The following is a 25746-nucleotide window of genomic DNA, read 5'->3' as shown; positions in this document are numbered from 1 at the left end:
TAATTCTTCTTAAAAATTAAAGTAATGCTATGCAGTCTCAAGTTAGACATCAACTACTATAGATAGGTACATGCTATTATTCCCCAATTTTTGTGAATCCACTGGTAATTCTTGCTATTACAGTATACAACTGTTATTTGAATTCAATTCAACTTTTTGCAGGGGATGGGGGACAAAGAAGGAACAAACAACAAAAACAGCACAATCATATAGGGAACAAAAATCCAGCCTGTTTATACCTCCTACAGCTAAAACTAAGGAGGAAATACTGGCATTTTTGGTAGATTCAGATGCCCAAATTAGCTCATTAGCATCTGTAAGTGGAATTCCTTCTTTGCTCTGACTACAAATGTTGGGGTTTAGTCAGCACAGTGTTTGTTGTCTTTTCCGAGACTCACTCATCATTATGACTTGCCCTTTTCCCATAACAATATTATCACCTGGCCAGCTGCATGACTGTGATAATCTCCAGCCTCCTGAGTGGAAGTCATTGGCCAGCCTCCACAGATCATCTGTCCCACCACTCATGAGTCTCCCATACACAAACATGGGTAACAAGCAGAACTGGACAATATAAGCAGAAAAATGAGTAAAAGTGGGAAATCCACTCTTGAGGGTTTGGTTTCTATGCAGAATTATTCTTGTTTGGGTTGGGTATCTGCATGAGTTAATCCAGTGTTTATGTACCAAGGCACAGGGAAAGAGCAAATGAAAAGAAAGTAAAAATAAACTACTAATTAATTACAAAATAATGAAATATTTGAAATATTGAAAGGAAAATGAAACTGCAATAGGAGTTTAGAGGCTGCTTTTGCTAAATGTACTGATTTCACTTGGGCCAGAAGATGACTGACAGATGGCTTAAAATAGAACAAAAACCTGTCATCTCTGCCTTCATTTTGTATCTGCCTCCTCTCTACCTTAAATTTTGGGTCAAGTTACTGCTCAAGTCTGTATATAGACATGTTAATCATTTAAGGAATTTTACTCCAAAACTTGTAATCTTCTCTGTTCAAGGCTAACTAAGATTTGTAGGGATATCATAATCAACAGATTGTCAAGTATCAGCTTTTAAAATTATTTTTTGCTCCTGACCACTGTAGGGGTGCTCAGATATCTATAGTTATTGTTCTAAGCCTTAAGGAATAAAATCCATCTTGTCTTTCTGACTTGTCCTTCTCTCCTCAGCCATCCTCTCCTGTACTGACTTTAGATTCCATGAACAGAAAACCTTGCTGGCAGATCACCCCATGATGACACTGCCTCCCTTAAGCAGGAAAAACTACTTCATAACAAGAAGAGATATTGTCCCCACTAATTAGGAAAAAATCATCTCATGATCTGAAGAAGATTACCTCCTCAGGTGATAGCAACTTCCTTGGATCCAGCAAGACTTTAACCAACCCAGACATTAGATAATGATAAACCAGACTAGTTTGATCAAGGCAGCTTACCTATGTATACTTCTTATCCCCTGCTTCTGTTCCTTCTCTATTTAAAATTGAAGCTCTTTTCAGTATGCCCAAGACAGTGCTAAGGATACTGGTCCCCTTATCTTCCAAGTTTGGCTATACTTAGTAAATTCCTTTCCTACTTCACCACTATTTTCTCTATTTAATTTTTTAGGCAAGTGACCAGACCTGGTCTGTTGGGATTTCCCATATTCGAATCTCCCTCTGGCCTAGGAGTCCAGTTATAATATAAATGCAATTTGCTTTCTAGTAACAGGGATGACTCTGGTTATTTCTGTTTAAATGATCATGCAAATCAATTGAGTCTTTGTAGGTACATTAAAGACAATAATTATTTATATCAATTGGCAATATTTCCTTGCTTTTCTTATTACTGTATATGTGAAAAAAATTCTCTTCTGAACATGACTTTTATATTATGAGGTTAATTACATTTTTACTTAGACTCACCTGGGAAGGAAAAATCCAATAATTTATCTAGGACAAGTGTGGAGCTTGGCACAGATTGTGTTTATTGATGTGCAATAAGAAAGCCCCTTAACAATTGCACCTATGTGTATTGCTCACTGTCTTCTTACCTGCTGGTTTATAATGCAATGATTCAGTACCAATGCCTCATAGAAAGATATCAGAGAAGTAGTTAACAATTTGTTTTAAGCTCCATCATCTAATATCTATTTTCTAAAGGTGACATTTTATTTCTATCTTGGTGTTGCTTGGTACCTATCATTTATCAACTGTAGTAGTCCTCTTTATCCAAGGTTTTCTTTCCTCAGTTTCAGTTACCCACTGTCAACCATGGAGAATACCAAACTCTTTATATAACATGCAATTAAATATTTTGAGACAGACCATGTTTACTAATTTTTCTTCTTATTAGTTATTTGTGTTAATCTCCTATTGTATTTAATTGACAAATTAAACTTTGTCATAGGTATGTATGTATAGGAAAAAATAATACAATGCATGTGGTTCGATAGTGTGCATGATTTCAGTCATCTGCTGGGGTTGTGGGATATAGTCCCTGAGGATAAAGGAGGTTGGCTAATTTGTTTATTCCTTGGGATCATAAAACATCCTAACACACATTATTCAAATTCCTCAGATATTAGTCCTTGCTATTTACTCTCAATGTATTGATTAAATGTTAGTCACTAATAATTTATGAATCTACAACAAAAATGTAAGTACAAGTCCCTGACCTATAATAATATAGGTAAGAATAGATATGAATAAAGATACTAGCTATCAGGGGGTCTGGGGTTGTGGCTCAATGGTAGAGTGCTCCCTCGCATGTGAGAGGCCCTGGTTCACCATGTGTGTGCTTATAATCTCAGCAGTTCAGGAGGCTGAGGCAGAAGGATTGATATTTCAAAGCCAGCCTCAACAACTTAGTGAGGCCCTAAGCAATTCAGTGAGACCCTGCTTCTAAATAAAATACAAAAAAAGGGCTGGGGATGTGACTCAGTGGTTAAGCGCCCCTAGGTTCAATTCCCAATACCAAAAAATTTTCAAAAATATATATGTATGAATGGTATTTGTTTTATATTTATTCTTTCTGGACACAGTGAAGTTAATAATACTCCTTTCAGACCCCAAATTCTTCTCTGAAAATATAACTAGTTATATCCATTTTCAGTAAGAATATATTATGAAATAATTCTACCTAAAATTTTTATAATTCTGTTGGAATTCTCCAATTGTTTTGGTACCAGGTGTAGTCAAGAAAAAAATCATGAGATTTTCAATTTTCTTTTTATGTATAGGTTTTAAAAGAATATATTAAACTGAAAACTTACTAAAACTTTAATATAATTATGTGAAATATAAAAACTCTGGGTAACAGCTTATGGTACCACATATAATTTTAGCTTATATCAAGGAAATCTATTTTTTTTGTTGTTGTTGCTGTTATTGGTTTTGCCAAATACTGAAAATAAAAGTAATCATTTAGCCAGGCTCCACAGTGTACACCTGTAATCCCAGCAACTAGGGAAGTTGAGGTAGAAAGATTGCAACTTCAATACTAGTCTCAGCAACTTATAGAGGCTTTTAGCAAGTTAGTAAGACCCTGTCTTGAAATAAAAAATAAAAAGGGTTAGGGATGTAGCTCAGTGTTAGAGTGCCCCTATGTTCAATCCCCATTACATTTAATCATCATCATCATCACCATCATCATCATTATCCATGTTTAAATCTAATTTAAAAACCATAATTTTGCTGCTAACTCTAGGTCTTCTTCATGTAAAATAACATAACTAAATTAAAAATTTCTATGTTCTCTTACTGATTAATCTCCATGTCACTCCTAAAATGAAAGTGGGTATGGACAAAAAAAGGGTGTGCATTTTTATCATAAAGGAAATAACTAAGTTTCTCTGGCCCCTCCAATCACAGAATGTCCTTTTGGGCTTCTGAGATAAAAATAAAAAATTCTACTGCCAATTTAAACAATGCTGTCCTCAAGGCATTGACCATACCTTTTCCCAAACAGCAAAAATGACTAAATATCCACCTCTATCTTTTTCTCTATCTTCGTTGAGTTATTATTGCTGCTGAACCAAGGACAACTCTAAGACTTACATTAATTCCCTTATCTCCTAGATAAAAGATTATTGAGAGAATCAAAGTGAATTGTCTGAATGTTGACAGTACTAACCCACCTTCTGAATCATCTAAACCAAATAAAAAGTGCTTTCAAACTAAAAACTATTTAAAAAATGAAACAAAAATAACTTTTTAACCTATAGGTATGTTATTGGTAGTCTTTCGTGGGTTTACTTCCATATATATATATATATATATATATATATATATATATATATATATACACACACAAAATATATAAATAAAAATCAGGTAATATAAATTCTCCTTCTCATCTTCACAGCATTTCTCCCATTTCCCTGAAAGTATCTCTTTTCATTCTTGTTTCTTCCATATTTCCAGGAGTTACTCTGGATGACTTAGAGAGTTGGAAAACTCCAGATGTTAATTGTGGAAAGATAGGTCCCTAATATATATGTAAAATGGTAATAAGACATCCTGCAAGTACTGTTGTAGTGCTTGGAATTCCAGACTATTTTTTTACTGTGTAATTGCAATTTGATAAATGAAGCTAGGCGTTGCTTTACTACTTTTCCAGTTCCTGAATCTCCATCAATACCTGTCCCATCCCACTATATCACATACCCTATATAGATGGACAGCTCAACACAATTATTTTGTTATACATATAATTGCACACTTACAAACAAAATTTATTTGTTCTATTACCATGTAATATCTCTCAAGGATCTTTGTTTATATTAGATATGGTAAGATGAGTTTAAAGTCATCCAAGTTGCCTAATCTAGAAGCCAGCTGAGATTGGTGCACTACATACCAATTAAGAACAGTACACCTAAACTCAGCCCTCTGGAGCATCTATAGTTTCCTCTTCTAAAGAGAACAGTATGATATGAGTAGACCCCACAATTTATAGCTGCTGAGATAATGCTCCAGTGAATCGTTTTTACTATTAGACACCTGGCCTGTATATCCTCAAGGAAGCACATTTTTTTCTCACCACCACATGATGAATAATATATGGCTTCAGTGCAACATCCATGCCTTCAAACAATTCCCTATCTCCCTGGAGTTATGGGGAAAGGAGAAACTATGTTTCCTCTTTTTGATTGACCTTGGTCAAGGAAAATTCCTCTTTTCCTCCCAAAAAAATCCAATTTCTAAATCTGTGGTAGAATTAGTATAAGACACTAGTATATGGTAGGTAGTGACCTAGGGAGGAAATGCCTTCATGCATTAGTAGGTGGAGAACTCTATTATAATTCTAGGTACTGGAGAGTACACTACATTATAAAGTAATTAATTAATAATTTTATTTCACATTATATTTTAGTCTCAATTGAATACACACTTATATATTTTAATATAATTTCCAGATGTAGTACAAGATAACTAATTTTCTTAAGCAAAAAAAAAATTAATTAAATTTGGGATATTGATCTCCCCAGGTCTTCAGGCAGAATTTATCAAGGACACTCATTTCTCTTCCATTAGAGCAATTTATTTTACTTATTTTCTAAATATTTAATGTTCCTTTTAAAGGTAGTTTTGAATATTAAAAATCAAACAGAATAAATTATACTATGGAACTACTATACCCAGGTACCATTTATTATTAACTTTTCATCATGTTTTATTCCAATAGTTTTAAGCTTCATATTTTGCATAGCTATGATAGTAAATATTTTATTTTGTTAAGTGTTTTTTAGTTTTAATTTTTAGTGCAATGCCTTTTGTTTTGGTAGAAATTCCTCTATAGTCATTATTTTAAATAGCTTCATAATATGGAGTTCTATAGGGTATCATAATCTACTTAGCCATGATTTGGAGATATACATATGACCTAGAGAGAAAATGCCTTCATGAATTAGAAGGTGTAGAAACCATTATAATTCTAGAGACTGAAGAGTATGCCACATTGTAAAGTAATTATTTCCATGATTCTTTTTTATGTAATTTTTTATTACATTATATATATATAAAGCAGAATGCATTACAATTCTTATTACATATATAGAACTCAATTTTTCATATCGCTGGTTGTATACATAGTATATTCACACCAATCTGTGTCTTCATACCTGTACTTTGAATAGTAATGATCATTGCATTCTACCATCATTAATTACCCCAAGCCTCCACCCTCCCCCTCCAACCCCTCTACCCTATATAGAGTTCATCTATTCCTCCCATGCTCCTGCTCCCTATCCCACTAGGAATCAGCCTCCTTATATTAAAGAAAACATTTGGAATTTGGTTTGGGGGGATTGGCTAACTTCACTTAGAATTATCTTCTCTAACTCCATTCATTTACCTGAAAAATGCCAAGATCTTATTCTCTTTTATTGCAGAGTAATAGTCCATTGTGTATATATACCACATTTTTTATCCATTCATCTAGTGAAGGGCATCTAAATTATTTCTACAGTTTAGCTATTGTCAATTGTGCTGCTATAAACATTGATGTGGTTGTGTCCCTGTAGTATGCTGTTTTTAAGTCCTTTGTGTACAGACCAAGGAGAGGAACATCTAGGTCAAATGGTGGTTCCATTCCCAATTTTTCAAGAAATCTCCATACTGCTTTCCATATTGGCTGCACCAATTTGCAGTCCCACCAGCAGTGTATGAGTGTACCTTTTTCCCCACATCCTCGCCAACACTTACTGCTGTTTGTCGTCATAATAGCTGCCATTCTGACTGGAGTGAGATGAAATCTTAGAGTGGTTTTGATTTGCATTTCTCTAATTGCTAGTGATGATGAACATTTTTTCATGTATATGTTGACTGATTGAACATCATCTTCTGAGAAGTGTCTCTTCAGGTCCTTGTCACATTTGTTGATTGGGTTATTTGTTTTTTTGGTGTTTAGCTTTTTGAGTTCTTTATATATCCTAGTCATTAGTGCTCGACCTAATATGTGAAGGGTAAAAATTTGCTCCCAAGATGTAGGCTCTCTATTCACCTCACTGATTGTTTCTTTTGCTGAGAAGAAGCTTTTGATTCTAACATTTTATTATAAATAGTATCATAAGGAATACATTAACAGATGAAATATTTTCTACATTTTAGACATTTTAAGAAATATTTTTACTGAGATTGTCAAAATGATTAGAACATTCCATTGATTTATATTATCCTTTTCATCTTACATTCATTCATATTTTACTTGTCCATTTCCATCAATGTGTTTCTCTTCATACCTGCCGAAACACACACACACACACCACACACACCACAGAAAAAATACTACTTCAGAACATTTACTCATTTTGATTTTTATCTCTTTTGATTGGCTCTGAATGTGAACAAAATTAAATATGGACTAGAGGGTAGAGTATGAATAATAAGACCCAGAAAAATAGAGATATAATTAGTAAAACATGGGATAGAAATTAATTTATTAGTAATAATGACATACTTCACAGGTGTCTTTTGGGGCACAAATGAGATGATGATTGCAAAGGACTTATTGAGACTGGCATGTATTAAGCACTTGATAAACTATAGGACCTGTTTCTGTCTTCTAACACCTGGTCCAAATCATGCCCTCTGAAACAAGGCAGAGTAATTTTAGATGCTTCTTTGCATGATCATCATTCACATGTTTGAAAGTAAGTGTCATGTCTCCTTTCAGTCATTTTTATATTCCTTCAAGTCTCCCTCATAAAATAAATTTCCTGGGGATTCATTCACTGAATGTGCCATAAACACACTTTATGTCCAGGATGACCATGCACACATTATTCTATACATCTGTCTATTCACTCTAAAATTGTTTTACTTCCAAAATTATAAACACAGCAGTCTTAAAGAAGTCATATCTATGATATAAAATCAACAAACATATTTTCCAAAAATCCATTGTGAAATTTTATTTAAATCAAATTCTAACTCTCTGATATTTTTTATATAATATGTATTAATAATCTTCTGGAAAATTATCATATTAGGATAACAAGTTATTTGTCTTATGGATTTAAATCTATAATATTAATTGTAACATGATTATATGCATTTTTTTGTTAAAAATATTAAAAGTTCATTCATTCAGATGTTGGACACTAGTATCATATTTATTTAAAGTTGTCTTATTAATTTGATTTTCAGGCAATGGGTTGAATCCAAATAAAAATGAAAATAAGATTTAAGGTAAATAACATAAAAGTGCTCCTGAAAAAAGCCATAACTCACTTTTAAATATTACTAAGAAATAAAATATTAGCAAAGAGAGTTTATAACATCATTTTGAAAATAGTACAAGATGTTAATGTGGTATTCATAGCATGAATGTAGGGATAGTTTTACTTTAAAGGACTAATCAAACTAATCATATAATTCACTATGTCAATTGAATTAAGGGAAAAATTCACATGATAACCCTCATAGGTGCTGAAAAGAACTTTGTCAAAATTTAGCATCTAGTTCTGATTAAATTACTCAATAAAATAGAAATTAATAAAAGTAACACATTCTTTCATGTACATATAACCTGCGACTTATTTTTAGCTAAGATTACATGTTTATGGCAAAAATGCAATTAAGCCTATAAGCAAGTTGCCTTTGAGTTGATAAAAATGGAATTAATTTGAGGTAAGTGTGATTAATTAGGTGAAAGACATAAAAAGATATGCTTCTGCTGATTTTTTAGAAATAAATCACAGTGTTAATGGAGGGCCACATGACTGGGATGTGAAGGTGATTTCCTATTGTTTAGAGCAACCCAGAGTTTGACAGGTGATGTGAAAACAATCTGTTGTATCTCTGTATCCTGTACTGGTTCTGAGGTCAGTAAGGCTGGTTGTTGCCAATGGAAGATAGAGGTAAATGGCTGGGATCAAGGTAAAATGGGAACCCATGAGTTAAAACTGCAGACAGATCTTTCCCCTATAGTATCAAAAATGCAAGTGAACTCCAGGATAAGTATTTGAGTTTCATTATAGATTAGAAAATTATCCAGGCCCAAGATTTAGAGCTTGTGAAGAAAGAGATTCATTAAGAGGAAGAGAAAAAGTTGGTTGGTTTGTTTGGCAAAGCAAACAGTAAGGGTCAATAGGTCAGTAAAATGCATAACCCCCTAAAACACCATATATGAACATACCACAGTGAATCTCACCTTTATGTATACCCACGAGGTATTAATTTAAAAATAATTATGAATAAAGAGAAGGGAAACCAATAGGATAGAGGAAGAGGAACAAGAAGGAGAAAGGATAAGGAAAAGTATTGAAGAATAATTTAGAGAAAATTATATTCCATGCTTTTATAATTATGTCAAAATGAACCCCACTTGAAAAGAATCAGCTTCACATCATAAGCACAAGTCTTCAGTTCATAAAAATGTTCACTTATTGAATCCCAAATTCCAAATCTTATGTAAATTATGTCTGATATTCAATCTTAATTTGGAAGCTTGTAAGAAAGAAGAATAAGAGCAACTGCAATTCCAGCACAAAGCCATCACAGATGCCAACGGAGAAATATAAGTTTCTTAATCTAGAGAATTATAAGGGGTGTAGAAGAAAAATGGAATCATGCACAGGAAATACATTTTAAAGGTTTCACAGTTGACAATGCATCATGTTAGCAACATCTCAAATAATTCTGGAATAGTGAATAATTTCTACTATACTTTTAACTCTATTTTTGATATATTTTTTTTAAAGAATGATAATCTGGAAAATGACTTCTGGAATGCTGGAATGAGAATAATGATGACTCTTCCTTGTAAAAATTAATAATAAAACTGGCAAAAAATTGCTGAGTCAAATATTTTAAGTGAGACTGGAGAGGGCTCAGTCTAGTTGAACACAAAAACATTCTTCACACTTAACAAGCACCAAGGGGTGGGGGGTGAAGGGGCTGGTAAAAAGTCAAGGATGAAGAATACCTATGCCAATCACTGGGTAGAGGAGAAGAATTACAATTTATGCTACTCGAATATTCAAGTTTCAGTAAGAAATATTAGCTTCTTAAAGAAAAAGAGTATGAGTCAGAAAAATTAATAAATAAAACCACTTAATATAAATGATTTTATCTCTCAGCAGTTCAGGCATTGAACCTTAGCAAAGGCTTCAAGTCAGCTATTACAAATAGTTTCAAAGCACTAATGAATTTAATATTTAAAGAAGTAAATGACTGTACAGTGACAATTAATCATCAAATACAGAATGTCCAATAAGAAATAAACACCATGAAAAGTAATTAAATGGAAATCATGGAGATGGGAGGTATAATGCTCAAGGAAAACTTCAGTGAAGGTGTTCTCAGCAGAATTGCAATTACAGAGGAAAGATCAGTGGAGTTCAAAATAGATCAATAGGAACTATCCAATCTGGAGAAAAGAAAAATAGAATGAATAAATATGAACAGAACCTCAAAGTATGATGGACACCATCAATAACAGTAACATAGATGCAATGGCATTCCTAGGGGTAGAGTGGAAAGAAAAAAAAAAAGAGTACCAATGTATTTTAAGAAATGTGTCTAGGGGCTGGGATGTGGCTCAAGCGATAGCACACTTGCCTGGCATGCCTGTGGCCCGGGTTCGATCCTCAGCACCACATACAAAGATGTTGTGTCCGCCGATAACTAAAAAATAAATATTAAAATTCTTTCTCTCTCTCTCTCCCTCTCTCACTCTCTCTTTAAAAAAAAAAGAAATGTGTCTAAAAACCTCTTGAATTTGATGACAAGCACTAATTTATGAGTTCAAAAAGTCTAAGGAACTCCAAAGAAGAGCTGAAAATCCTCTAAATTATGCCCAAAAAAGGGTATCCATACTTAGACCCACTTGACAACAAAAGACAAAGAAAATTCTATAATGCAAGGGAATAAATGACCCTTCACATACAGGAGTCCTGTGACATGATCGTTAGCTATCTTCTCATGAGAGAATAATGTTGCTGACCTGCTTTAAAAGAAATACTAATAAAAGTCAATCAAGCTGAGAGAACATGAAGTTTGATGCTAGCTAAAATCTACACAAACTAAAGAGCAATGAAAAAAGTATACAAGGAATATAAAAGACTATAACATAACTACTTCTTTCTGTCTTTTAAGTGATTAAAAAGAAAATTTCTTTAAAAAAACTATTCAACTATAAGAATAAAACATAAAGAAGCAATATATATGATAATAACACAGAGGGACAGAAAATGGGTTCTCCTAAAGCAGTTGGGTTGTTAGTTTTAATCTGAAGCAGACTTTAGTAAGTTAAAATATATATTGTATTTAATACATCAAACTTTAAGAAAACAAAATGATACAAAACAATATCCAAAAAAATTAAAGTTTTGCAATAGGGTATATCCACAGAAAGCAAAAATAGGAGTGCAGGTAGAACAGAGAAACAAAAATATTTGAAATATATAGAAAATAGAACAAAATAGCGGACAAAAATTCAACAGTTGCAAAAATTAAGAATAAAAGATGAATGATAACTACTGAGCCTACAGAAGTTTAAAAGATAATAACATAATACTGATAACAATTATATGCCAACAAATTATGCAACTTTTAAAAAGGTACTATAAAAGATAAATATCAGAACTTTCTCAAGAAGAAACAGAAAAATCTGCACAGATTTGTACTAGACAAAAGAATAATTATCAATTGAGTATCTTCCCACAAGCAAAAAAAAATCCAGGTGACCTCCTTTGGTGATTCCTATCACAGATATATAGAAGAAATAATATCTATCTCACACAAACTCTTTTAGAAAATAGTTTCACCTTAAATCCAAAATAAAGTAACAATACTAGCAAAAATAAAAACTGATATCACCCCACATGTAAATGGACAGACAAAAAAAAATCAGAAAATAAAACAAAAAAAACCCAGAACTACACACAAACACACACACACACACACACACACAAAACCACAAACACAAACACTAAAAAGGACTTTATAACATGATCAGATGTGTTTCACCCCAGGAACATAATGTTGTTTTAATATTAGAAAATTTGTAAATGTATAGATCATATTTATACAATGAAATACAGAACATAGATGAACATTTCAATAGATGGATTAAAAGAAAGTGGCAAATTCCAACTTGTTCAGAATGAAACCAACATGCTATTTAAAATGTATGAATTGTTTATTTCCAGAATTTCCCATTTAATATTTTTTGAACCACAGTTGACTTGAGGTAACTGAAACCACAGAAAGTAAAACTTTGATAAGTACAGACTACTGAATATTGGAATATATAAGAAAAAAATTACATAATGTTAGTTCTTAAATACCACTACAAAAATGATCCTTTCATGAGAAGGGTAATATAAGATCAAAAGTTATGCATCAAAAGTTAACATTGAGAAATGGGTAGAAGCTAGAGAGAAAAACAGGAGAAAAAGGGGGGTAATCTCATGAAAACTGAAGGGGTAAAGAGGAGCAACTGGAGAAAACAACTGAAATGCGATTGTGTGCATGTATGAATACGTGACAACAAACCTTCCTATTTTGTATAACTATGCAACAATAAAAATACATTTTGCATGGAAAAATGTAAAATTAAGCAAGATAATGATACAAATTATTTTCAAATTATATTTGTGTGAAAGAATTTGTACTGAGATTTTAAAAACAATTTTTAACTCAGTAATAAAAAGTCAAATAACACAATTGAAATATTGGAAATAAACATACAAATGATTTAAAATAAAAATTAAACACAGTTTTTTGAAATGCAGATAATGAAGATAATTTCAGATAATGCTGAAAATATTGTCTCAAATCTATTATGTAATTTTCTACATCAAAAAAAAAAAAAAAGGTGGGAGAAATGGGGAAAAGAAACAGAAAGGATTGTGGATATAGCTTAGTTAGTAGAGTGCTTGTCTCACATGCGCAAGGCCCTGGGTTCAATCCTCAGCACCACAAAAAAAAAAAAAGAAAGAAAGAAAAAAAAAAGAAACAGAAGAGAAGAAGTTGAAAGAAAATGATAAGAGTATAAATTGTTGAAAATGAACACAGAAGGAAGGACAAAGAGATGGTCTAGAGGAAAACTTGTAGCTTGGAGACCCAGATTCAAATAGCAGGAATACTGCTTCTCTGTGAGGTGGGTGAAAGAGGGATTTCACTGAAACTCAATACTAGACAGCCAGAGTGCCTTAGAGAAAGCTGGGGGTACATTAAACAAGAAAAAAGGGACAGAATAGAGCTGGGCTGCTGGTAGAAGCAGTAGAAGTGGCACATAAGGACAGGAAATGTTGAAAAATACAATGGACAATCAGCATGGAAAATCCTGTTTTCAGAGGCTCATCCTGCCTTAGACCAATCCAGAGGCTGTTAGGCACATTAAATTGTTACAGGGAAAATGCCCATGTTTAACAACTGTCCACAGAGAGCAGAGGCAGAACCCATCTTGAGCTGACCATAGGGCAATAGCCAGCAGATACAGGAGTTGAAAACTCCCATCCAGGAAAAGGAAGCTGGCTTCAATATACAGTCCAGGCAACAACAGTCATGTGACCTAGATGGAGCCTAGCAAAATTGGAGGAAATTAGGCAAGGATTGTATTTGGCCCTGGGGAATACAAGTTCAGGAAGTTGGTCCCTTCAGATTCTTAACCTTTTTAAGTAGGACATCACACAGGACCAGCTGTGGCTAGCTGGTCAGGAGTCTGAACCAGCAGGTGTATCTGTGCACAGAGACTCCATTGACACTACAGTGGAGGAAATGTAAGAAAAAGAATTTAGAAAGTTCATAGTTAGACTGAGCTGTGAAATAAAAAAATGATATAAGAAGTAAAATTAGAGAAAATACAAGTTAAATATCACTTTAATAAGGAGATAGAGATCCTAAAGTAGAATCAATAGAAAATCTTTGCAAGGAAGGAATTAATAAACCAAATTAAAAATTCAATGAAAAGTATCCCCAATAGATTAAACCACTTCCAAGACAGAGTTTCAGGCAATAAAGATAAAGTATACAATTTTGAAAATAAAGTTGATTATGGAGAAAAGATGTTAAGAGGCCATCAAAAGAATTATAAAGAAATATGGGATATCATTAAAAGGCTAAATTTAAGATTCATATGTATAGATGAAAGATCTGAAGGAAAAACTAAAGGAGTGCACAAATTTTCAATGAAATAATGTCAGAAATTTTCCCAAAACTTAAAGATGAAATGTAAAAATTAAATAGAGGAGGCATACAGGATTCCAAATATAAAAACCTACAACAGACTCACCCCAAGGCACATTATTACGATAGCATCTTATAAGCTTCTAGAGAAAGATGACAGGTTACATTTAGAGGCAATTCAATTTAGAGCTCAGCTGACTTTTTAGCCTCAACTCTAAAAGCTATTTCATTCATACCAAGCATGAATGAAAATGGATGGAAACCAAGAATAATATATCCAGCAAAATTAAGATTCAGAATTAAATATAAAATAAAAACCTTACATGATAAACAAAAGCTAAAAGAATTCTCACCTAGAAAGCCATCACTGTGCAACATACTCAATAAAATATTTCATAAAGAAGAATTGGAGAATAAAAATAAAAACCAGTAAAAGGAGAAAGTACACTAGAAGAATAGTCAAATGAGAATTAAGTTTGATTTAAACATTAGAAATAAATCAATCACAACAAGACAAGGATGCCAACTTTTACTTCTATTCAACAAAGGTTCTAAAATTTTAACCAGAGCAGTAAGGCAAAAGAAAGAAATTAAAGAGATATGAGTATAAAACAAAGAGCTCAACATATTTTTGTTTGTTAATGACATGATTCTTTATTTAGAAGACATAAAAAGCTCCAGCAGAAAACTTCTAAAACTCATAAATAAATCAGCAAGTAGCTGGATGCAAAAAAGAAAAATAAATAAATAAAACAAACAAACAAATAACAGCAACAATAAGCCCAGAAATCATTTGTATTTCTATGCTCCAGTGATGAATCAGTTGAAAGAGAAATTGAAAAACCATTCCATTCATAATAGCCTCAAAAACAAAACAAAACAAAACAAAAAAACCTTGGTAATCAATATCTAACAAAAGAGGTGAAGGACTTCTAAATTGAAAACTACAGAACTCTACAGAAAGAAATTAAAGAAGACCTTAGATGATGGAAAGACCCATGTTCTTGGATGGCAGAATTAATATTGTCAAAATGGCCATACTACTGAAAGTGTTATTCAGAGTCAATGCAATCCCCATCAAAATTCTAATGATGTTCTTCACAGAATTAGAAAAAGCAGTCATAATTTAACTAGGAAAAATAAGAGGCCCAGAATAGCCAAAGGAATCCTTAGCAAGAAAAACAAAGCAGGAGGGATCACAATACCAGACTTCAAATTATACTAAAAAGCTATAGTAGCAAAAACTGCAAGGTATTGACACCAAAACAGGCACAAGCACCAATTGAACAGAAAAAAAAAAAAAAAAAAAAAAAAAAAAAAACAGACAAAACCACATAAATACAGTTATCTCATTCCAGACAAGGTCAAAAATAGCATAGATTGGAGAAAAGATAGCCTTTCAATAAATGGTGCTGGGAAAAATGGAAATCCATATGAAGTAGAATGAAATTTAACCCCTACCACTAACCTTCAGAAAACTCCCTGAAAGTGAATCAAAGATCTATGTGATAGATCAAAAACCTGTACCTTCTAGAAGAAAACATAGGCCCAACACTCACTTCAATACATCAGCTCAAGAACCAAATTCCTTTACAAGATTCCTAAAACACAAGAAGCAAAATCAACAATCAATGAATGTGATGGCATCAAATTAAAATGCTTCTTCTCAGAAAGGGAAACCATCAAGAGCATGAATTAGGAGCCTACAAAATGGAGAAAGTCTTTGCAAACCACACCTCAGAGAGAGCATTAATTGCCAGGATATATAAAGAAGTCAAAAACTTAACACCAAAACCTCACAAAGAGCCAATTAATAAATGAGCAAAGAAAGTGAACGAACATTTCTCAAAAGAAGAAATACAGTCAATAAATATATGAAAAAATGTTCAACATCTCTAGCAATTAGAAAAATGCAGATTAAAACTACTCTGAGATTTCGCCTCACTCCAGTAAGAATGGCAATTATAAAGAATGCATGCTACAATAAAGGTTGGTGAGGATGTGGGGGAAAAGGTTCACTCATATATTGCTAGTGGGACTGTAATTTGGTGAACCACTCTGGAAAATGCATGGAGATTCCTCAAAAAACTAATAATGGAACCACCAGTTGATCCAGTTATTCCACTCCTCAGTACTTATCAAAAGGATTTAAAATCAGCATACTACAGTGACACAGGAACATATATGTTTGTAGCAGCTCAATTCACAATATCTAAGCTATGGAATTAACCTAGATGTAATGAAACAAAGGAGACAGAAGCAAGATGCTGAGGCAAAAATGGCTACTCGTCTAAGCTGCCGTCTTTATTTATACCATTAGGTTACATTAGATCACTGGCACTATTAGTACATTACTGTTCATTATATCATTAAGCAAGATACATTAGGTTATTATGTAAGATGTTCTTGCTTATGATTAGATATGTGTTCTGGCCAATTATGTATTAATTATCTTAATAGCTTCTGAAAATATTGCAGAATGTTCCAGCTGTGGAAAACAGGATGTCTGTTATTCTCTGTGAGTTTGCTCACCAGAGAAACTCACTATCCTGTACTTTTCCACAGTCAGAACCCTTACACCTAGGTACCTTTCAACAGATGCATGAATAAAGAAAATGTGGTGTATATACACAATGGAGTACTACTGAGCCATAAATTGATGGAACTGAAGACTGTCATGCTCAGTGAAATAAGCCAGTTCCAAAAAAATGCCAAAGACCAAATGTTTTATCTGATATGTGGAAGAAAGCTCATAATAATATGTCTGGAAGGTAGGAATCGAAGTTCAGTAGATTAGACAATGTAGTATAGAGGAAAGAGAAGAGGGATAAAAAAGGGAAGACAGTGAAATGAACCTGACAAAATTTTCCTATGTACATGTATGAAAACATCACCAGTGAATTCCGCCATTCTGTACATCCACAACAATGGGGATCCTAACCAGAAGAAGGTATATTCTATGATTGTATATTTATATCAAAATGCATCCTACTGTCATGTATAACTAAAAAGAACCAACACACACAAAAAATAAAAAGATGTTATCTCCATTATCAGTACCTAGAACACAATTATAGGTATATATCAGTACCTATAATTTGAGTTATAGGAGGTAGTAAATGCTGAACTCATGGCTAAATAATAAGCAAAGGATGTTCACATATTCTCTATCAAGTTGAGCATAAAAGTTAATGAGTAAAACCTTGTTTTTCAGAACTGCAGAATGCCACACTAAAAAGTAAGAAAAGAAATCTGAAGTTTGGCATAATGTGGATAGTGGGATAATATTTAAATAGTCTAACCTTATGTCACTTAGAACTACTGGATAAGTTGACTCCCTGAAGACTAGAAGTAGATGGTCTATTTAGTTAAATTTATTTAACACAGTCACCAGAATAACTTAGTACAAGATGCTTTGTCCTCTTTAAAACTTGTGCTTTTGTTATGTAATAAAAGGTTTAAATGGATCATATTCATAGTTTTATGTAAGAAGAATAAGCTGAAAAAAAGAGCAGATGCTAGCAACATTGATTCTAATTAGTCATATGAGTTGGGATTGCTATAAATTTTTGATAACTTTCTGTGGCCTAAATCATCATTTAATCTGCCAGAAGGAAGAACAATAAATTTTAAAATAGGTGCTTTATTAAGAAGACTTAGAGAATAACTATCTTTCAGGATAAGAACTAAAAAGACCCCCATGTAGCTCAACCCTTTTGATTATGGGCCTTATTGAACATATACCCAAAATATGCTGGCAAGGTAAACTGTAGACATTTTAAAACTAAAACTAATTTTGTGAAATTCAATTATGTTGTTTCTGTTGCATTTTATCATGTTCATAAGTAATGAAATAGTTATTTGATTTAACATAAATTGCTGAGAATTATATATTATAATCCGAACAGACTAAAAGTTATTAGAAATAGTTCCTAAGTCTTACCTTAAGAAAGGTGACCTAGGGTATTCATAACATTCATTAATTTGTATTTTTCAGCTACATGAGTTGTGCAAACCAGAGTTGAAAAAAAATATTACCTACTATTTAAATGTGGATGTTTTTTTTTCTTCCTTGTTATCTACAACAGATTCTCTATCATCATAAGCCAATGATCCTTAACAAAAGCATGTGCTGTACCACTGAGTATAATCCCAACCCTTGAATTTGTACCTCCTCCCTGTGCAGCTCTCTTCTGAGTGTTCTGCTCTGGGGCTTAACCCAGAGACCAAATATAATATTTTACACAGTCTATCCTACTAACTCACACTTTTCTAACCTATTATTTAAAAATAAAAAAAAAAAATCAACTGTGCAGTTAATTTCAGTTTTGGGAGCTACGTATTTTGAAGACAGCATGGTATGGTTTAGTTGAATCAAAATGGATTTTATTTGAAATGACTGAATTCAAACCCATGGTCCATTATTCAGAAACTATAAGGCCACAAGCAAGATGCTAAAAGCATTAAGCCTGGTTTCCACAAACTACAATATAGAAAATAACATTTGTCTATCCCCATTGAAACATTTATTTAAATATTAAAATGAGAAAATGACATGAAAGAGCTTTGTAAGTGGAAATGTTGTACAAGAGTACAGTATATTTATTAGTTAATGTACTAGGGATTCAAGTTTTCACCAGAGATGCTTTCTCTGGAATTAGCTATGGCTGAACCTCATGGGGGATCTGGTGAATGCAAATGAGTTAGAGAATTATTGGGCATATCCTTTCTATGAAAACTCTTGGCCAACATTTTTCCAATGGGAATAAAATGTTAAAAGCATACATAAATTCAAGGAAAAAAAGGGCCAGGGGCAAAGGAGTGGTTCAAAACACACAATCGTGTCTGCCAAATAGATTGGCCTCTGCCCCAGCCTCAAGTCCGTTGAGTCTAAGGGCAAGCAAGGTGCCTAATAAAATAGTCAGTAAAAGCAAAAAGAGCTTTTCCCTGGGCTACTATAGAATGCTAAGAACAGAAAGCTTTCAAAATCATTCACATCAAAAACTTTGAGGAGGCAACATAGCAAAATCCTAGGGTTTAGCTTTAGCCCAAGTAGTTCTGTGTCCAGAGTTTTTACCTGTGAAGCAATCAGGTTTAGAGGTGATAAATTAGCATAAGTTAAACTGAAAGTACCATATGTAAATCAATGGATGTGTAACTGATGTGATTCTGCAATCTGTATATGGGGTAAAAATGGGAGTTCATAACCCACTTGAATCAAAGTGTGAAATATGATATATCAAGAAATATGTAATGTTTTGAACAACCAACAATAAAAAATAAAAAAAATAAAAAAAAAAAAAAACTGAAAGCACCAAGGTAGGCTTTACTCATTTGCAGGGTCTAGTGAAGCATTGTTGATTCCTCAGAGTTTCATAGTTTTCCATAGTGTTGCACCTGAGGAGAATCAGAATATGCAGTATAGATGGGAAGGGGTCATCTCTCTACCTCTGGAACCTTCAACAATAGGCTCTTGCCTTTTTATGGGTGGGGGTACGGGGGCAAAGGTGAAGGGAGGACTGAGGGTGTAAACATGCTGACTCAGAGTAGAGAAAAGTTCCCCAGACATGGCCCCAAGGAAGAGGCTGTCAAATGCAGGTACCTGAGTTAACAGTGCAGATCCATGGAGGAGCACAGCTGGCCAGAGGGACAAGAGTCTGTGAATGTGAATGTGAGATGTCAGATTCACCCACTGAATGCTGCCTGCCAAAGCCTACAGTCAGGCATGAAAGATGGCATTTAGGATTTTGATCTTTATCTCCCTGAATGATGAGTACCTGAGCCCTGGTTCTCTCAGCAAGGACATGGTGCCCTGACAACATTCATCTGCAGCATTTGTGATTTCCAGATCAATGTCTGTACTGGTAGATGTCTCATTAGTGGGCACCAAGGACGTAATTGGAGCACCTGTTGTTGGCACTTGCTTGTGATCTAGTATGGGAGCAGGATGGAAAGGAATGTCATAGAAGCCTCCCTGGTGCACCTCAGAATGTTCTACCATGAACTTAATTGAGGTTGAAATTCATCCAGCGCTGGTTGAAACAAAAATAAATATTTGAGACAATGCTCAGTATTGAGAGGTTGAGGGTCAGATGTGGATTTATATACCTGCTGTCTTGTCAGTTAAGATCTGGAAAACCAACGGGGATTTCATCATCTTCTCTAAAGCTTCAGTTTCTGCATCTTGAAAACTGGAATGATAGAAACATCCACAAACATAGGACTGTTGTAGGGATGAAAATAATACTTCATGTGCTTTGGGAGTGAAAAGGAAATAAAGACAATGTCAGGTGAAGAAAAACTAAGAGAATTTATTGTCTGCAGACATACTTTAAGATAACACTGCAGCCAAAGTACTCACCCTATGCCTGGCATAATAAAGCCTCAATACAATTCAATATTAGATTGTGACCTCATTTCCCCCCCCAGATATGTGACTTTGGAATGACGTCACATTCACAATTTTACATATTTGCTTAATTCCTTGAAAAAGTCCTTGCTTAAAAATATTGGTACTCTGACACATATTCCTAATATTAATTAGTGACAAGAATAAAACCTTCCCTGCTCTCAGTTTCCTCAGTATTGAGTTTAAAATAGACAGTCTCTATTTTCCCTGGCAAAGGATACTCTAAGATTCCATTAAAATGCACTTCATTTTTAATACTTTTCCATCCTTCTCTTCAATATTTAATCACTAAAGTCACCCATCAACCAGGTGACAACCACTTATACAGTCACAGACTCTAAGTTGGAGTGAGAATGGGGGATAGAGCAAAATAAAAAGGAAAGAAACTGATTAAATTTGGCAGCATTGATAGTTTGCATGCCACCAGGAAGATGGAGATTTCATTAGACAAATGAGGGCATGTTGTTACAGATTTTAGAGCAGAGTGTGATTTTGTGAAGATAGAGATTTGTAATTGGAAAGATTAAGGAGCATTTCTTTTAAGACTATGAGAAAATGAAGATAAGAGTGGAGAAGAACCAGTCATTTAATAAATGTAATTGTACATTCTCCAAGTACTTTTCACTTATTTAATTTAATTGGAAAAATAAAGAATACTATAGTACATGTTCAGTTAAAAAGATTATATTGCCTAAACCTTGAACAAATTGCATCAAGATGTAAAATTGGTGGACGACATACATAAGGTAGACAGGCCTGGAGCTGTCATTAATGATGGCTTGTACCATCCACTGGTCCCCTCTGTTTTGTTTAATGTTAGGATCAGCTGGAGGGAGAACAATTTACCAAAGGAAAGTAAGACATTATAAAGGAGTCTTTGAAATTTAGCTTACATATTGAAGAATCATAAAAGGTTTTCATAATGTTTGGGGGCTTCATTTTACCTTGAAACACTACTTGTAATAAGATTAGGTGTATTTTGTACACAGTTATATCTTTATTTTTTAAAGGCTGAGACTTTGATGGATTGTGCAATCATCCTTTTACTCATGAAGTGAAATTTTACAAGGCAAAAATTATCTTTGAAATTTGATACAAAGATTCCTGTTGTTTAGGTATGGTGACAGTTTTCATATCCTTTTATCACACAAAAATTCAGAACCAAACACTGGAAAATATTTTCTTGTGTGATTTATTTTTAGTTATATTGTAAAAGTAAATTCTGTGGTAACTTCCACCAGATTGCATGGTATTGATTTCTATATTGGGCTCATATACATATTTATTGTTTCTCCTGGCTTGATCCACTTTTCAAGACTAGAAAATGTCCCCCTTCTCTAGTGAGATGGGTTTAAGAAGTACATGAAGCAAGCAGAAATTTTGCTTAGACTCTTACATAAATGAGAACATTTCTCACTACAAGAAAATGTAAAATGGCATACAAGAGTAGCTCTTTCTTTTCTATTCTCAGAAGACCTATATTCTCTCTAGCAGATGGGAGTATCAAGCTCATTTCCTCAAACATGGAAATGTAACTGAATTATAATACATGATATTTAAATGGAACATAATGGCAAATACATCTGAGCACAAGATTTGATAAGCTACATCAGCCCATCAGCCCATAGCTGCATTATATTGGCTACGATGACTTAGTTCTACCCTTCAAAGGAAGGTGAAATATTCCATTAATGCTCTCTATAATTATGACTCTGGTGGCAGGATGTTTCTCTCCATGACAATCAGCTAGAGTTCTCAAGCATGAGATTTGATTACCATTGTTTTGGTATGGAAAGCTAAAACATAATTGTCATAAAATTTCCAGCATCTCTTGTTTAATGTTCAATAGCAATCACATTTTCATACCACAAGTACCAGAAGGTGCTTTATTGAGTATTGACATAAAATTCACAGCAATACACAAAACATAAAAATAAAAATAAAAACAGTCATCCTTCAGAAAATAAGAATTGAACAGTAAAGTACATACATTTATTTGTGTTTTTCTAATTTAGATAAACTACTTATAAAAGACACAAAATAATTCTTTTTTCCTGTCTTGTTTTTTTTTTTTTTTTAAATATAGGAGTCTAATATTACAAGCGATGGTTTTGACAGTATATGAATCCTCGTGATATATTACATGGTGTTCACATCCATCCAGAAACTCACATTCTTATTTATTTTCCCTTTTTCTTCTCAACAAAACTTGATGTAACCTCGTTGAACATTCTCACAAGGTAGCCCTTCTTCCATGGAGACATTATTTCTGAGTCAAATGGAATCAACCAATCTCATAAGTTTTCACAACATTGATTTCATATTTTACCTGTAAAACCTTAATTTGTAATTTATAATAGTTTCTGCCTAAATAACTATATCATCAGTCATTCGTCCTTGCATTCTTTTAGTGTTCCATGCTGTCTTGTTCATAGTATGCTCTTAAAAAAAAGAAGCAAAAGAAACCATGGATGAAAAAAAAGATGCTACTTCACATGTCGTTTTAATAAAAGCTTTTATGTGAATACTTCAAGAAAGAAACCGAAGACCTGCTTCACAATTACATGAGCATACTGCTACAACTGCAGATTCCAGAGTCCTTTTCTAGACTCATCAGAATCTTAGACAATGGAGCCCAAAAAACCAATACTTGAACATGCTTCCTTACTGATGTTCATACATACAGAAACAAACTGGAGATCACTTATGCTAATATAGGAAAATATTAGAGATTTATTTTACATAACTAATTAAAATATAGGATATTATCACTGGCCTATTTGACAATCTAATCTTCAATTCTTGAACCTTTTCTAATTTGTACATGTGAAATATAAACATAGTCTTGAATTATGAATGTGCGCCACAGGTACAGTTTTTCCAACAATATTTTATTAGGCTACTAGAATAACTATATTAAAATGTTAGGAAAATCCAAAATATTAGTACATTAAGCCTTGGGATTAAAATGTCTTGCATCTGTAATGTAAATATTGAATGTATGTGTATAATATATAATTTTTGAACTTTATGTGGAGTTACTTATCAAATTCCTAGGCTTTTATCATTGTAATAATTCAAACCCAGTGAAGGAATTTGTTATTCCTCTACAACACTGAAGTTTTCTCTAAATATCAAATATAGGTTGTTCCACGTTTTCAAATCATCTATTTCAGCTAGAATTTTTTTAAAAAGGCACATTCTACCATATTCTAGTACTAAGCAACACTGAAGTTTTCTCTAAATATCAAATATAGGTTGTTCCACATTTTCAAATCCTCTATTTCAGCTAGAAGTTTTTAAAAAGGCACATTCTACCATATTCTAGTACTAAGAGTATGTTTAAGGGGATGGGGTTTTCTCAGTTGGGTGTGGAATGTTTGAGAACTGCTTGCCCAGCTCAGCAGCTGTGCCTCAATATTCCCTTTGCCCCTGACTGGACCCAGAGCAAAGAGCCTGCACTCAATCAAGCCAGTTATTATAGTCACTTCCTCACTCTTTCCTTATCATTGCACTTATCACACATTTCCTTAGTCTTACTACTTAATTAGGACTAGTTAATTCTACCTGGAAGATGCAGGTGTGACCTGACATTATTAGAAAGCTTTAATCATTAAAATATTTATGTAACAATTAACCAATTAATCCAAATATTGATAAATGTTTTTCCCCTTCTAAATTAACCTGGAGAGTTTGTTTCCCAGCCTTTGAGAGAGCCTACCATGATGGATAAAATGTGCTTAACTAATATGGTATTTCATTTGCAGCTCACAGAGCTACTCTGAAATCCTCTCACCCATTTGGCTCATAATGTCCTGAGTTCCTAGAGATACATAAAGGCATGATCAAATGTGACCAGATTCAGGCAAAGATTCTTAAGTTTTGTTAGAAAAGAGTTTCTCTCTAAAGACAACAGGAATAAGGCAATCAGGAAAGGTCAGGAAACCCAAACTCTCATGCTTCATCTGAGAAGGAGGAGGAGAAAGGTCCTTCCCAAAGAGACTTCAGGATCCCCACATAGTGAGTAAAGAAGAAAACAATATCTGTGGTTCTCTAAGCGTTAGATGTTACAAAACCCAATACACAATTTCAATTCATCCTTATACAAATACTTTTGACTTACAAGAAACATCATAGAAATGCTATAGATACCTGGGAAGATTCATTTAGCCTGAGAAGAGATTCTGCTATCTTAGATTACAAAGAAAAGATCAAACTTTATATACTCAAACTTTTATACTTAGTTTACTTCATATTATTTTTTTCTTAATTTCATTTTTATCTTTGATACTAACTCTAATGTTTTTGATTATGAAACGAGTAAATTCTTATTGTAATTCTAATTGTACTTAAGTATATAAGGCAATTTTAAATCCACCCATGACTCTATTACCAAGAGTTAATATTTTGATGAGTGTTTTTCCAATTCTAGTACTCTTATCTGTACATATACTTAAATTATTAACAATCTAAACATAATAATTTATAAACTGTATTTCTTACTCTATATTATTGACATACTTCCTATTTGTAAATATTGCTACATACAATCATATTTTGTTTCTGTATAGAATTTCATTTTATTCAATTGCTATTTTTTTCTTAGAAATTCCAATCACATGTTTATGACATTATCTAATTTACTTAGAATGTATTCCTAGACTAGAAATGTTGATGGCCAAATTCATTTCTTGTTTTCCCTGTTAAGTTTCTAATAAAACTTTGAAATCACTTGGGATTAAAAAAATAGAGAATATATCTACATGAAAGCATATACTGTGGCAGGAGAGTCCTCCCAGTGGCCAGCTAAAGTGGTGCCATCATTTGTTTCAATTTAACATCAGAGGAAACATGAGAGAGGATGAGTAAGTCAGTGACATGAACATCATGTATCGAAAGGGATACAAAATAGCAATTTCTTTCCTGACTGAATTTCCCTTATAATAAATACTGTACCTTTAATTTTTTTATCTTATTAATCTTATTTTTAATTCTCTTTGCTTTAATACTTCAAGTGCATTTATCAAAGGATCAAGAGATAAGTATATCTCAATATCCTTTCTTGCAAAAATTAATTCTTGACACTCTCAGAATTGGGAGACAAGTCTTCATTAAGATTCCACAGATTGGAGGACCCACTGATGTTAAAAGAATGAAAGTGGACTTGTGAAAATGAGCCCTTACTGTACTGTGTTCAGCGGC

This window comes from Marmota monax, unplaced genomic scaffold (assembly GCF_021218885.2).
Source record: "Marmota monax isolate L192 unplaced genomic scaffold, Marmota_monax_Labrador192_F-V1.1 WCK01_AAM20220418_F8-fsc00272, whole genome shotgun sequence".
NCBI lineage: Eukaryota > Metazoa > Chordata > Mammalia > Rodentia > Sciuridae > Marmota > Marmota monax.
Note: the sequence above shows the minus strand (reverse complement) of the source record.